At 37.4% G+C, this 15,469-nt stretch overlaps 1 long non-coding RNA gene across 1 annotated transcript; it reads left to right on the top strand.

Moving 5' to 3' along the window:
- Positions 1 to 3,804: 3,804 nt before the first annotated feature.
- Positions 3,805 to 13,305, top strand: LOC130556582 (uncharacterized). Its single transcript, XR_008963235.1, has 3 exons — positions 3,805 to 3,917; positions 4,010 to 4,088; positions 13,104 to 13,305. It is a non-coding gene; the product is annotated as an uncharacterized LOC130556582 (long non-coding RNA).
- The last annotated feature ends 2,164 nt before the right edge of the window (positions 13,306 to 15,469 follow it).

The raw sequence follows: 15,469 nt of genomic DNA, 5'->3' as shown, positions 1-15,469 counted from the left end.
GTCCGTCACCATACAGATTCAGAGCAGAGCCGATCACCCTCCTCTACTAATCCAACTGATACGACAACAAATTACCAGAAAACCTGATTACATATTCTTATCATTTAGTGTGGAAAGAAGTCAATAAATACTGTGAATAATTTTGGGGCCTTAAGAAATGTCTCCATGGCCCTGCTATAATCATTATGCTGAGATTATTTTAAATGTTATCTGTAATTTCATGGTCTAATTCAGCCTGCTGTTTGGCTGCTCCGATTCTTCATACAAGAGCCACAGACTCTCAGAAGAGTGGGAAATAGGAAATAACACAAGGATTTCCCAGCATTCTCAGCGGCTGTGTGGAAAAGTGTAAATTCAGAGGGGGAGGAGATCAGCTCTGAGCTACAATAGAAACAGAAACATGATTTTAACATACTGGTACACACACTGCACAAGATTTATACATCTTCTTTTGTTTTAATTAAAAATCTACACTGAAAAAAACCCCTCTGTTATTTTTACAGATTTTGCACGTAAAAAAAAACAACGGAATTCTACATTTACAGATGTTTATGTATTTTTTTTAAATACGGTCAAGAAATGTAAAATTAGAGTTTTTTTCTGGCGCCCCAGAAAATTCCATATTTTTAAACAAGATTTAATTTTACAGTTTATTTTTGAAATACAGTCAAAAACTGTAAAATTACAGAAAAAGACAGCAAATTTACAAGAAAAACTGGGAAAACAGTTGATTATATATCATTATATCCTGTAATTTTACAGGAAAAACTATTATTTTACGGTATATTTCTGTTGCTCCAGCTGACAGAAATGTCAGTTTTTTTACTAAATTGTTTTTTACAGTGTACATACTTTCTTATTATCAGTGTTGGTTGTAACTAGTTACTGAATAAGTAGTTACTGTAATTTAATAACTTTTCCGTTAAAAAAGTAAAGTAAGGGATTACTCTTATTTTTTCTGTAATTTAATTACAGTTACTTCAGATGAAATTGAAATAAATACTGTGTAATGTATACAACAGTGGAATTGACATTACAATTCAAAGTCTGTAATGCATGCATTACTGTATCTTTCTCACATTTGTAATACAAGTCAGTTAATAAGAGTACTTCATGTAGTTTTATATTATTTATTTGAACGAGTCTTTTGTGTCTATCTTTGAATCACTTAAAGCCACAATATGGAATATTTGGACCGCTAGATGGCGCACTTTCGAAACAACAACAAGAGGCGAAGCTAAATGACTTATGTAGGAGAGTGGAATTATGGGACATGTTGTTTTCACCATCCAGAGGCATATGGAGCTCGCCTATCATGTTCACGGACGAGGTAATGAATTTATTTTATTTTATGTCATCGTAATGAATTCTTTTTGGATATTTCATAACAAAATTCTTCCATATTGTGGCTTTAACTAATCAAGGTTGATATAGACATAGAAAGTAATAAGTAATTAAATACTTTTGGGAAAGAGTAATTTGTACAGTAATCTAATTAATCTACTGAATATGTAATTAGTAACTAGTAATTCATTACTTTTTCAGAGTAATTTACCCAACACTGTTTATTATCCAAAAATCTTTTTTTTTTTAGTTTTGAGTTGTCAGCTCTTAAGCAACATAACATGTTCTATGAAAACTGAACAGACACAAATATTTTAGTACAGTAACATTACAATATTTGGCAGATGGATTTTGATCAAAACACCAGGGTCTTTTCTCCATCATTTTAACAACTGTTAATCTGGTTTGTTAATTTTTCTATATCCAAAGTATTCAGGCTTACTGACATTTTATTATTTGCATTTAGCATATTTTTCCTGTTGTTTTTTTGCTTCAGATGAATCATAACATTTGGCTGTGTATGTTTGTGTAGTTTTAACTCCACTTTGTGAAGTCTTGTTCTCTCAGACCAGCTCACAACCCAATTGCTCTAACTGTCTCGATTGCCCAAATGCCTGGAATGCCACTTCACAATGTTTCTCATCCAGCAGGGGCCCAGAGGGCCCGACGGGAGACTCTTGGTATCCGGGCGTAATCTTTTTTTTTTGCTGGCCACGTTGTATTGTGGTCTCAGGCGAGTCAGAGGAAAGAATAGGTCTGGTAGAACCGAGGGTTTACAGTACAGCCCGTAATCCAGTCCGCTGCCCGTGGCGAACTCCACATCTTCCTGCGGCACATGACCAAAAGATTCCAGCGGCTACTGGGGGAATGGTGTCGGTCCTCTAATGGGTCTCACTACACTAATCACTGAGCGCCAGAAACATGGAAGCCTTAGTTATCACGTCACAGTGTGGCCATATTCTAAATCTGTTTATTAGATTAGGGTCAGCATTCATCTGCTCTGTGTCGAGTTTTATTTATTTCAAACTGCATATTTGGGATGAAACAGTAGCTCTGTGTTGTCAGTGAATGATGATTCTAAATGTAGACTGACCATTTCAAATCCACTTTATGAGATTACTAAGGCAAGTCTTCATCTTTTCAAGGGCAAATTAAAAAAAACCTTTATTTATACACGAGCAGATCAGTCATTCCGCGACAATATCTGTAACTCTAAATCCACACAGTTATTTCAACAATAAATGTATCTTTATCAACAAAACATTTATCAACAAAATGTGCTTCCATGACCCCTTCATCTGTGACTATTCAAAATATAGCACAGCTATAGTTTCTACTTTTTTACTCTTAAATATGCAATAATACAAAATATTAATGTAAAGAAGTCACTATCTCTTAAAAAATCCCTAGTGTCCATTCAAGTGGACACCTAAATATCTCTTAAGAATATTTGTAAAAGAAAAAAAGAAAAACTTCAAATCTTTTTTGACACTCCCTAAGAGCAATAAAACAAAATAAATCAATAAATAAACTGAAGTTGTCGCAATGCCTCAACTAAACTTTTTTTAAATGATAAAATATTTAATTTCTGATAAATATTGTATTGTATATATATATATATATATATATACACACACACACACACACTGTATATATACAAATACATGTGTGTGTGTTCTTATTGCATTAAGCAGCTGTTGTTAAAAAAATCATGAAGATAAACCCCTAAATCCTCCAACACTGAAATATGAAGCACAAGACAGATAAGCGATACACAAACACTTTTCATTTACTCTCCGGTCCCATTAAAAAACCGGAATATTCCGAAATATTTAGCCACATGCTTTGTCCATCCAGGTGTACAATATTTACAATATGTATTTGATTCATTTCGACAGCAGCACGAGTCAGTCATGATTTATGAAGTCTAAACTGGTGACCGTGTCCACCTTAAAGAAGAACAGAGAGAGAAAGTGTCATTAGCTTGCGTACAGTGGAGGCCCATTTGTGTCCATTTACACGTGGCATGCCGCGCAGCTGAGTGTGGAGATGTGCGCTGTAATGACCGCCTGTCACAACACTCAGAAGGGGGCCGCCTCACAGCGCACGCCCAAATCAACCCCTGTCAGTCGGCCGCGCAAGCCGGGCTGGCAACCTGTAATTCACCGACACGTTTCCTTCCTGCTCCGCGCGGCTAAATGGCACTCGCGGCGGAGTGAATCTGCAAAGTTGTGTTTAATAACACTGAAGAGCGCGTGATATCTACGGCGGGGCGCTTTGATAGCGGGCTGCGCGGGGTTAAGAGGGATTTTGTCACGACCGCTCGAGCGTGCTCTAATCTATTCACTGAAACTCTCCATCTTTTCGACTAGAGATCGCCAAGGAAACGGAAAACAATTAAGGCCTGTGGCAAATTGTTTAAATGTTTCCCCGTTTCCCGTTCCGCCGCACTGTTATCTGGTGATCGTGTATACTGTCATTAGGCTACATGACGTTCACCGAGGTTTGACTGTCATCTGAGAGAAAGAGAAGACGGATAAAAAGCATAAATTCTGTACATCCAGCTTGGCAAGGTAGACCTTTACTATGAGGAAACAAACTTTAGCTAAAATAAACAGTAATATTTTCAATATATTGTACAAACGATGCGGTCTTAATTCTACAGGTTAATGTTGGGACGTTATCTTGAAGTCATCCTGCCATACAATGTAAAGCTGCACATGCACTGCGATCGTTTGAAAGAGGTAGATTCAGCTTTTTTTTTACAAACAACTATCTTCATTAAATCATTATGAACACCTCCTGCACAAAATAGGCTATATATCACATTGATCATTATCACACTTTTTCATTGATTATCAGCACAAAACCATTTAGGGGTTTTGTATGAATTATGGTGACGATTTTAAACAGAAATATTAACACTAAACACAACAGTTAAAATGATAACACAACCCGATCTGAAAACATATTCCTATTGATCATATAGATTTTACATTTAAATATTTTGTAATAAAAATAAAATGTTACAATGGACTTTTGCTTAAGGACTTGCATCAGCACGAATAAACCGATTCATTATATGAATCAAATGTGACCGTCTGTAAAATCCAGGCTTAAATCTTATAATCTAATTACAGTATGATATAATAAGCATCAACATTTGATTCCAAGCAATACTTTTACTACAATTTCAATCTATAACATGGCTTAACTCCGTCAATATTAGGCTATATTGTGGATATATTATCATAGAAAGTTCTTTACAGTAGGATGATTTTATAGTTTTTGGTGACACTTTATTTTACAGTGCCCGTGTAACAGTGTAATTATACATTTAAGTACTGAGTAATAAAAAGCAACTACATGTACTTACTATAGGGTTAGGGTTAGGATTAGGGTTTGGGTCAGGGTTAGTTACATGTAATTATGCATAATTTATAGTAAATACTATAGTAAATACATGTAACATGCGTAACAAGGGCACCGTAAAATAAAGTGTTACCTAGTTTTTTTTTCACAAGCAGGGTTACAAATATTAAAACACAGTTTAAACAAGTAAAGCCGCTTGTGCTATTCAACATTACAGCTTTTATTTATTTCCTCCTCACCGCTTCTTCTGACACCTTCATTTCACCTCACACTGACCTCTAGACCAGCAGGAAAAAAAACACATGCTCGGGACGTCTTCTAATGACATTTATATGCAGATGAAGAAAAATGACTTTCCACACACTGGATACAAGAATGTACTCTACGGGTTTGGCCTCAGGTTAAAGACTAGTATTCAGGTTTGACTCTGGTTAAAGACTATCGTTGGTAATCGAGTTATTATTCAGAAATGGTTCCAATAAAAAATACTAGAACCAAGTGATTTTATTCAGGTCGTGCGAGTGAACACATTTACTTTGAATCTACAGCACGTCTTCATGGTTAGAGAATGTCTCTATCGCAGAGTCCTCACTGGCAACACTCATTGATCACATGATCAGTGGAGTCCCGTCGTCCAACCATAATGCGAACTGATTCATTTTAATGAAGTGGACAAAACGACTCACTGAACCATGAGTCATTGTTTTTGATCAAATCCAACTGCATGAAAAACGATGTACTTAGTGACGGACAAACCCTTTTCAACACACAAAGAGTTGAACGGAGAGTTTTGTTGTAATGTTTAATATTATATAAATGAACAAATTCTAGTATGTTGCGTTATATAGTTTAGATTCATTGAGTGGTTCTTCGCCATTACAGAATGTACAAAAAATGTATTAGCAGTCTTAATTCCTTCCGATTCTAAATCCTATCGAAGGCACTTTCAAATATTCCAACTTAAGAGGCATGAAGTAAATTCTCTACGAGCGCAGTAACACAGTCGTGCCGTAAAAGCGCCGTGTATCATTTCTGATTAATGAATTCATTTGAGTTCAACAGCATGATATCAGCGGGAGCGCACATTCATATTCACCAAAACAACAACAAAATCAGGATTCCTTTGAAATGCCCCCAAAAGACGAAACGCAGAAGTTGGCCAAACCTGAGAGAAACAGAAGAAATTAGCAGTTGAAGAGCATTTTCGCGCTAATTTGTCATCGATCCATAAATCTTGCTGACAGGCAGGCGCGGCGTAATGGCATCGCGTTGGATGGAAAATCTGTGTAAACTTGCGCAGTTGCAGAAACTGAAAAAGTATATGTTGAACATCACCTTATTTGCATAATTTAGCGAAAGCCAATGAGGCAGCACGGAAAGGAGTGTGGCGTCTGTAAGTGTTTGGGGGGGGGGCGCAGTAAATGGGTTGCCTATGGGGATTTCTGCGCTCTGTAGGGGTGGGAAATGAGGAATATTTTTCAAACAGCAGGGGGAAAGGTTTTAAAAGCAGAAACACACGCAGAGATAAAGATGTTAATGCCATGGGGTGCGATGCAGGAAAAACTCTCGGCATTGAAAGAAAGAGTGAAAAATATAAACTAGGCTGCGTAATTTCAGCATTAAGAGGTCATAATCATGTTTCACTCGCGATATTAAAACGGAAACGCGCGTCCTCTCATGAGAGAACTCAAAAGATAAATAAAAAACAAGATCTCATCAGGTAGGTTTGGCTAATGGACTGTTGGAATGTGTTATGGAGGCTCAATGACAGTCGTCACAACTCTGTGAGTGTGTAAACACTGCGTCCGCCTGTGTGCGTGTGTGTGTGTGTGTGCACAGGACGAGACCCCGGCGGGTCGGGCGCAAGCGCGTGCACCTCTCTCAAACAAACAGACACACACCTCATGCTGAACGTGGAAGAGATGTGTTTGTGTGTTTCTTTTATTGATGTTTGAACTGACTCTGCCCCGCGTTGACTGAAACGCATTTGGGATTTCATGTGCGAGAGCTTTTGTTCACGGAAGGCAGACTTTGTTCTGGAGCTGTATCATAAACTCTTGCAATTGAGAATCAAAAATGAGCAAAGATATGAAAGAAACAAGAAAACAGAAGGCCATGCAGTTAGTATAACTAGGGTCAAACTTCTTGCCACATCTGCGGAAAAATTAGCAGCATTTAAGATGAGTGGATTCAACCTGATCAGGAATTCGTAACTATTACACGGGGTGACTAATTCTGTGAATTCATACGATGCGAATTTTTAGAAATGATGTGATAGACGGTTTCAGCGGCAACAACATAAACAAACATTATGTGGCCCAAACTTAACTTTCGGTAGACCTCCGCAAAGAATCAATAACTGTTAAGTAGTTTTAATTTAATTTAATACAATGAATATACAATAAAATATTAATATGAATTCATGTTAATATAAAATAAAATAAATATAAAATAAACTGTTATATTACAACCAAACACAGACCGGAAGTTCAGCTCAGTGCGTGCGTCCGATGAAACCGTCAATTAGAAAACAGCATTACTAAAGCCCCTCCCCTAACCCCACCCCTTAACCTAACATCACTGGCAAGTAGAAATTAGTCACCTCATAAAATAGTTAGTACACAACAAATTGAAGTCAGTATTCTGTTTTGGTGAATAATGCTACAAATATTCCACGTCTTTATAGAAATAAAAACTGTAAAAATCTGTAAAAATACAAATCATCATAGAGTTTGGTATGTCTTTGATTTAAATTTGGGGGGCTTTCAGCACCTGGCGAGTTTTAACCCTAGACCCGTATCGAAACAAACATTTGAATATGAGAAACTGAGAAACAGAACAACAGAATGAGAGAAAAAAATAATGGAGAGAAAATAGAAAGTAAAATTGAACAGAGCTGTGCTGGTATTTGGACAGTTCTACAAAAGTGCTAAGCCTCTTTCGAGCAGAAGAAAGATTAGAGCACAAATGTGTGTGAGAGACAGATAGAGAAATGACAGAGAGAGAGGGTGTGGATGTAGGAGAGAGGACTTGGCATTCAGAAGTATTTTGAAAGCCAAATACACAAATTACACTGAGAAGCAGTGAATCGTCCTTCAGTCATCGAAAACACAATGAAGGACATCTTGTATCTCTCTCTCTCTCACAACACAAACTCACACCTAACATGATTGCTGCCGTGGTTCGTCATCATACTCAAAGATGTTTAATTCAGGACATTAAGGTGTTCCTAGTAATCACTTACCGAACACAAATTATAGTAAATGTTGACAGTTATAAGAACGTTTGTGAGGAACTGCACAGCACCTCAGAGAAGCAGATGAACTACTCACATGACGTTTGGTTTCCATCAGCTCTGGCATTATATATATTCATGAGATGTAAAGCGAGCACTTTTTTCTGTGCATTTTCATGAGGACAAACAAAACAAACACAAATATACATTGACTTAATGGTTTTAAAGAACATTTTCTATCCCATAACACTAATCCTAAACCTAGAGCTCACAAAGAGACCTATTTATATTGCAATATTGCAATAAAAGTACATAGAGGACAGAACCGGTATCTTCACAATGTAGCAAATGTCAGATTTTACTTCGTGAGGCCACTTTTTGCGTCAAACCTGCACACACACATTATTTATTTTGATTTTACATTTAATCTGAGTAGACATTTGTGCCAGAAATACACGTCTATATGCAATTTCAGGCCAAATGGATTGCAAGTGGACAGTGTAAACTTAAATACTCAAGGGCGCAGTAGAGTTTATATGCACAGAGCGTTCTGAGGAACTTTCAAATATAAACCAGCTGGAAAACTTCCGGTCAACCGACGCTCATTGGTGTGGGGGTATCTTTGATTTTCTGAGGTAGCTTTAACAGCATCAAAGGTTTAATAGGCCTGATTTTTCATGCGAACCGACGCCCCGTTCCAAACTAAACTACATTTACATTTATGCATTTGGCAGACGCTTTTTAATTCGGGGGCGTCATTTGGGTATGGCAGGGGCTGGCGGCTGCCATACCTTGGCTGTCTGGTCAGGTCATTTCAAAGCAATATTTTATGGCACTAGCCTATTCATTGCAGGAGCATGGGCATCAGAAGTGCGAGAGAACAGTGTAAAAACAACACTACTTTATCAGCAGCTTCAGTGGTGTAGTGAGAAAGAAGCTTGACATGTAGTTTTGACTCAGCCGAGAAGCAAGTTCGAATCCGCCAAACTGCACTCTTCTGAATTTTCACATCACATATCAGATCTGCTTCCATTTGTTTTTAAACTATATGATGATTTCATCAATAGATTATTTAAAGCGTGTTGTGCTTTGTAATTTACTATATGTGAGGATGCAGTAGTGAATAAATATATGTGAGACCGTCATGTCGAGGTACAATAGGATGACTTCACAAGAGTCCATACCTTGGCTTTAGGTGAATTGATGCCACTGATTGCATTATACTATAATCGTTTTGTTTCTGAGTATGTGCAATCCCTGGGATCGAACCCATGACATCGGCGTTGCTAGAGCCATGCTAACCACTGAGCTACGCTGTTGTTTTACAGGAAAACTACAAGTGTGAAAGCCACATTAGTTTATAATCTTAATCTAGTCACAAAAATAGTCATGCCTCACAATTTAGTTGTTAAATTGTAAAACGAGAGAATAAGATGTTTACATTTCAGCAGCATGAGGGGACAACAGATGGGCACTGCTGCGTCTCCCAGTGTTTCTCCTCAGCAAACTTCATTTCAATCACCACTTTTCATACTTTTAAAGGCAGCAAAGTGTAGAATGAAATAGCTGTCTGAGCTGTCTTATTGAAAACCAGGAAGTAACCGTATAGCCTATATGGCCAATTTCAAATGTCAAATGCATTACAATTGGACGGCCCTGTTTGCATTACTATGAGGTAACAAACTCCAGTACTCAAGGGGGCAGTAGAGTTTCCTTCACACGCTGCAATTAAATTAATTTACTTGGCAAAATTCCTTCAGACACATTTCAGAACGCAATGACACATTAAATCCAGTTTGTGTAACCAGATGTGTTTACGTACTCACATAAAACTTTGCTTATGCAACTTTCTGGACAAGAGTTCTTTGAAAACACACACACAGCAGAGAACCGAGACTGTGTGCATGTGTGTAAATTACACTCTTGTGGTGTTATCTGGAAAAAAGAACCTTTCACTGCCTGCTTTCGATTAATTCATGTGTGTATATATTTATATATTTAATTTGACATTGAGGGCATGAGGTGGAATTTAGTCAATTCTTAAGTGTCTGACAAGTTAAACAAAGTTTAGTGTGGCAGGAATGAGGAGGTGATTTGACTGACATAGCTGCTGAACTCTCAACTCTTCATGTCCCCCGGGGTCACATGCCCTCAAATCGTGAAAATCGCCTTAACACAAACGGCTCTACAGTGACAGGAGGTCATAATCTATTGAGAGTTTTAGTGGCTTTAAATCTCTCTGGAACTGTCAGACTGCCGGCAGCTCTCTACATTTAGTCAAACGGCAAATCAAACAAATAAACTCACAGTCAGATGGGATTGTGTTCTGGAGAAAGTGAGGATTGCTTTACTTTTCGACATCCTTTCAAGGCCTGTCCAAAATGAGCCGACAGCTGTCAGAAACTGTAGAACTAGAATAAGGAAAGATCTCAGGCTTAACTGCTTCACGATTCTGATTTTACATTGGACATCAAGTATAGATTCAATGCCGTATTAAAGAACTGTCCAGTGTACAAAAGTAACAAAATGTTGTTAAAGTTTAAATAAGGATAAAGATATTGCTCAGATGTTCTTTGAGAGCTCTGGAGACTTAAAAGGGACAGTTAACCCCAAAATAAAACTTATGTCATATAAGGCCAGTATATGTTTCTTTCTTCGGTGGAACACAAAAGAAGATACTTTGAGAAATGTCTCTGTGGTTTTGTGTCCATACAATGGAAGTCAAAAGGGGCCAATGCTGTTTGGTTACCAAAGTTATTCAAAATATCTTTGGTGTTCTGCAGAAGAAAGTCATACTAGTTTGGAATGACATGAGGCTGAGGAAATGATGAAAGAATAGTCATGAACTGTTCTATTAATGCATTCGCACTTATGTTTCATTTAGGTATAAACTTTGTTCAGATGGTAGACATATGTGAGTTTACTGGCGTCTCATTGCTATATAAACAACGGAGATATTTTTCTTTCCCACAGCACGGCCGAAGTGTGATTTATGTTTTTCTGATTATTTGCTTTATTTTGAAAGCTCAGCTAGTCTTTGTAGTCTGAGTGTTTGGTTTCTAAATGTCTTACATTTCAAGTCTCAACAGCCAATAATTCACTGCACAATACACATTGTGGTCGCCACAAACTATGTTCCCCATTGCAATTGAACCAGTATTTAATTTAGCTTGGATCATATTTTACCTTGCATAGTTTTGCTTATGGCATGATGGCATCTACTTACTTTGGCTAAGGTTCTTCTACCGATTGACAGATTCATTTTTCTTAGAAAGAATTAGGAAGCACTCTAAAATATGGGTTTTGCTTTCCTTACTATGTGTAATTATACGGTCAGTTGTGCTTTATTATTTGCATTGCTGTCCATGGCCTCTCAGAGGAAAGTTACCAATTGAACACCACCGCTGTAGCTGAAGAGCAGAACGGCATCGCAGCATCTTTGTGTCAAGTTGAGAGAAATGACTCGAGCTGTAGTCGATAGTTCAAGTGCCTCTCTGCTGTTTAATGAGAGAGTCGCTTTCCTAAATGCATTTTGAGCGGAACAACAACAGCGCCCATATCTCTCACAGCAGGTATCGCCACCACGGCAACAAATACCTCCGTCTGACGCGCATTCGCGATCCCCATCTGCTCTCGCAGGTGCTGTTTAGATTCCAGGCCCCAGGGGATGAACGACAAACTTTTTATGCTCCTTTGTAATGCAGAAACACTCAGTGATCTCTCCCCGTACCACATGTCACATACGGAATACATCACAACGACGTCGTACGAATCGCTCGCTCATAACTGTTGTTGACTTCTGTGCTCCTGCGTTCGACTAAGTTCTCGGCGATCTGTGTCGCAAGCTCTTTGTTTTTTAAACAAACACCTTCATTTTCATAAAGAGAGCTGAAGGATCAGTTTTCTGGTAGTGGGCAATAAATCAATGTACCTGTTTCATTCTTTACTGCCGGAAGATGAATTGCCTGTTTTATAAAAGATGACTCCTGCAACACCGCAACAATTACCTGCCTTATTCTCATTATGAAGCGGACAGCCGACACTTCACATCATCATGCATGACAACACAGAGATGCCCGTTACACATTAATCATGAGACCATTCAGCAACGACCCACCCACCCATCCCCCACTCGCAAAATCACTCACCCACAATCTCACCCGACTATCTCACCCGACTATCTATCTATCTATCTATCTATCTATCTATCTATCTATCTATCTATCTATCTATCTATCTATCTATCTATCTATCTATCTATCTATCTATCTATCTATCTATCTATCTATCTATCTATCTATCTATCTATCTATCTATCTATCTATCTATCTATCTAGAAATTACAGCGTATGGAAGCCTGAGGTTTTTTTTCATTCTCCTCTATTTCTCTATTTCAGCTTTTGGTTCATTTTCGACAGGCCCTGAAAGGATATCGAAAACATATCTTTGCGGAAGAACTTTTAGAGTATAAAATTAATAATTTCAACTAAATCAATTGAACTCTTACAGTAACATGGCCAGAAGATATACCTATACTCTGTAAAACATTGTTTTTAATTTGACTATCTGCAAAACATAATCTGTCGTGGTCTTACACACTATGTGTACAAAATGTATAATCACAATATATGCAAATGGAAAAAAACTATTCATTTTATTCTGGAAAACCTGAAACAAACCTTTTTACGTTTTTTCAAGTTTTACACATGCAGGAAAAAGTTATTTATGTCTGTGTAAAACATACAAAAACTATAAAGTTATATAGTTTGTAGTCTTCAATATGAATATTTTCAATATTTTTAAATATATATTTTCAGTCTTATTATATTCAAGCATATGGACTCAACATTGTGTTCACACACACACACATGCACACGCACACGCACACACACACACGCACACACGCGCACACACGCACGCACGCATGCACGCACGCACGCACACACACACACACACACACAAACAAACAAACAAACAAACAAAACAATACAACACATTAAAACTATGACGTGGTTCAGACAAACAACACAGCATCTTTATGACCTAAAGCAGTCGTGATATCACTGGAATAAACATCACATTGACCATTATTACATTATCTCATTAGACAACACAAAGTTTTGAAGTGCATTTCTTCCTCTCCTTCTGTTAGGACTGTGAGTGACAGATGGACAGATGGATATATAGTTGGAGAAGATGTAATCACATGTGATTGGGATCGGCGATTCCGACTTGAGTGATCTGCTTATTCCATTTCTCATCTCCTCTACAGGCATAAGGAGAAAAAATTAAATTTACTTTCAGAGAAACATAATAAGCAGCACTTAAGATGGATAACATATTCATTTATTATCGCGAATTTGTCCGTTGCAGACCGAGTCCATCTCCTCCCTCCAGAAGCTTTTGCAACGATAAAGGAACTACCACAGGCACCAAAGTTTAAAAGTTTACGTTCTACTTCATGTAATGGGATACATGGAGAAAAACAAGATGATGGACAAGGGAAGCTTCAAAAATAAAGATGAAATAAAAACCCTCCAGTAAAACAAGACAACTGGATTGGAAAAAAGCAAGGTCAAGTTTTGAACTTAACAGTTTTTTTGTGTCTTGCTTTTTTTTGCTGAAGTGATGGTGCTATAATATGATGATATGTTTTGTGATGATGGAGAGGAATTGTGTAAAGGTGGTAAAGTTTCATTTATAAGCTGTTTTCCGAATGGGTCCCCACACTGTAGCGCACGCGCGCGCACACACACACACACGCACACACACAGAGCATATGCTTCACTTTTAGTTACAGTGGTCTTACAAATGCATTATCTGTTGTCTTTAGTAAAATGCCACTGGGGAGAAAAAGCAGTAATTAAGCGTATTCTCGTACTCACTCAGAGCATTCAAAGGTTATTTTGACAGATTTAATTGTTTTAAATGGTTAAAATAATACTTGTGCCTCGTTGCTTTGATGGAGGAAGAATTGTGTTGACTGAAAGCTCTGTCACAATCCCTAGTTCATTTAGAGAAAAGCCACTGTTGTGTTTTTAAGTCCTGTGGGGAGAAAATTAATTTAACTGGTGCGAATAAAAGCACAGCAGGAAGAAATTCATCCACATTCATGCTGCAGAACACGCCAAAAGGATTTATGAAAAAACACTGACATCTCAGCTTTGAGAGTTTTCTCTACTAAGAGAAAACTTGAGCTGTTACACTGGATCATGCCATCAAGATAGCATGTTAAGATCGTAATTTACCTCTGAAATTACTAGAAATATACATATACATAATTTGCAGAATACATAATATGAGGATATTCTATTCTATCTATGTGTTAGTTGTCATTTACCACAAACATTTATAGAAATATATTTAACATTTTAATTTGCATAAAGAAAAAATACGGGTTAAAACAAAACAACTAATTTCTGTTAACTGCATTTTTTCATACCTTACATTTTTTTTACCTTTACAAATTCATTTCAACTCCCCATTTTTAATATTTTAATGGCTTCACTGATCAAAACAAGCTTAACAATTTCAACTTATTTAGTAAGTTATAGTAACTCACCATGGGTTAAATTTAAAATGTAAGACATCAGTAAATAAATAAATATATAAATAAATTATGTGGGTTAGTCTGTAGTCATCATAATAAAAACAGTCTATGGTTTGTCTTCATGTAAACGTGCCAACTGCTGTATTGATTACAGTACGACAATAGATGGTGCTGTGGTTTCCAGTGCATTTAAATATTTTTTATGGAAAAAAAATGATTTCGTATTACAGAATAGAACAAGTCATTCAGTGTTTTGATACAACATTTCACCACAAACCAAAGAAAGGAATATATTTTAGAAGAGACCGAGTAAACTGACTTGATTCATCACAAAGAGGTGTCTATACAGTAGACATAGGGCTTTTTATACTGAGCTAATAGAATTTTCTATTCCTAACCCCAACTCACACAATAGATGTGCTTAAACGTATTAATTTTGATGGTTTCATGTACGCACGAAACCCCTTAACTACATTAAGACCAGCAAAACAGCATCTAAACGCAACTGACATGACTCGCGTTAAAGCCCCTCAGCAGTGTGGATTTAATTCAGTGTTTCGGAAAAGCCGCCCACTCAAGCGTTTTTCTGAGATTGATAAATGGTTGAATGTGAACGTGGTGTTGGAGGGGAATGCAGATATTAAAAATTTGGTCAAGAATCTAATTAGCCGGCAGTAATTAAACAGTCTAGCTGAGGGTCATTAATCTCTCGTGTGGACCTTTGATGTTGCGCGTACTGTCCCACTGTCATTAATAAAATTCATAATGTTATCCTTTGTGTTTTTTATCATCGTTGTTTTTTTGTGTAAGAGCACGGAGCAAGTGTCAACACAGCACATGAGTTCAACACATCTAATTTACTCTCTGCCCAATAACTACCAACAGCACAACCTCTGTGTGTGTGTGTGTGTGTGTGTGTGCGCGCGTGTTTGTTTGTGTGTGTGCGCGTGCTCGGCCTGTCGGCCCAC

The sequence above is a fragment of the Triplophysa rosa genome, linkage group LG7 (assembly GCF_024868665.1).
Source record: "Triplophysa rosa linkage group LG7, Trosa_1v2, whole genome shotgun sequence".
In the NCBI taxonomy this organism is placed as follows: domain Eukaryota; kingdom Metazoa; phylum Chordata; class Actinopteri; order Cypriniformes; family Nemacheilidae; genus Triplophysa; species Triplophysa rosa.
The sequence above is the reverse complement of the archived record's forward strand: the minus strand, read 5'-3'. Positions and strand labels throughout refer to the sequence as shown.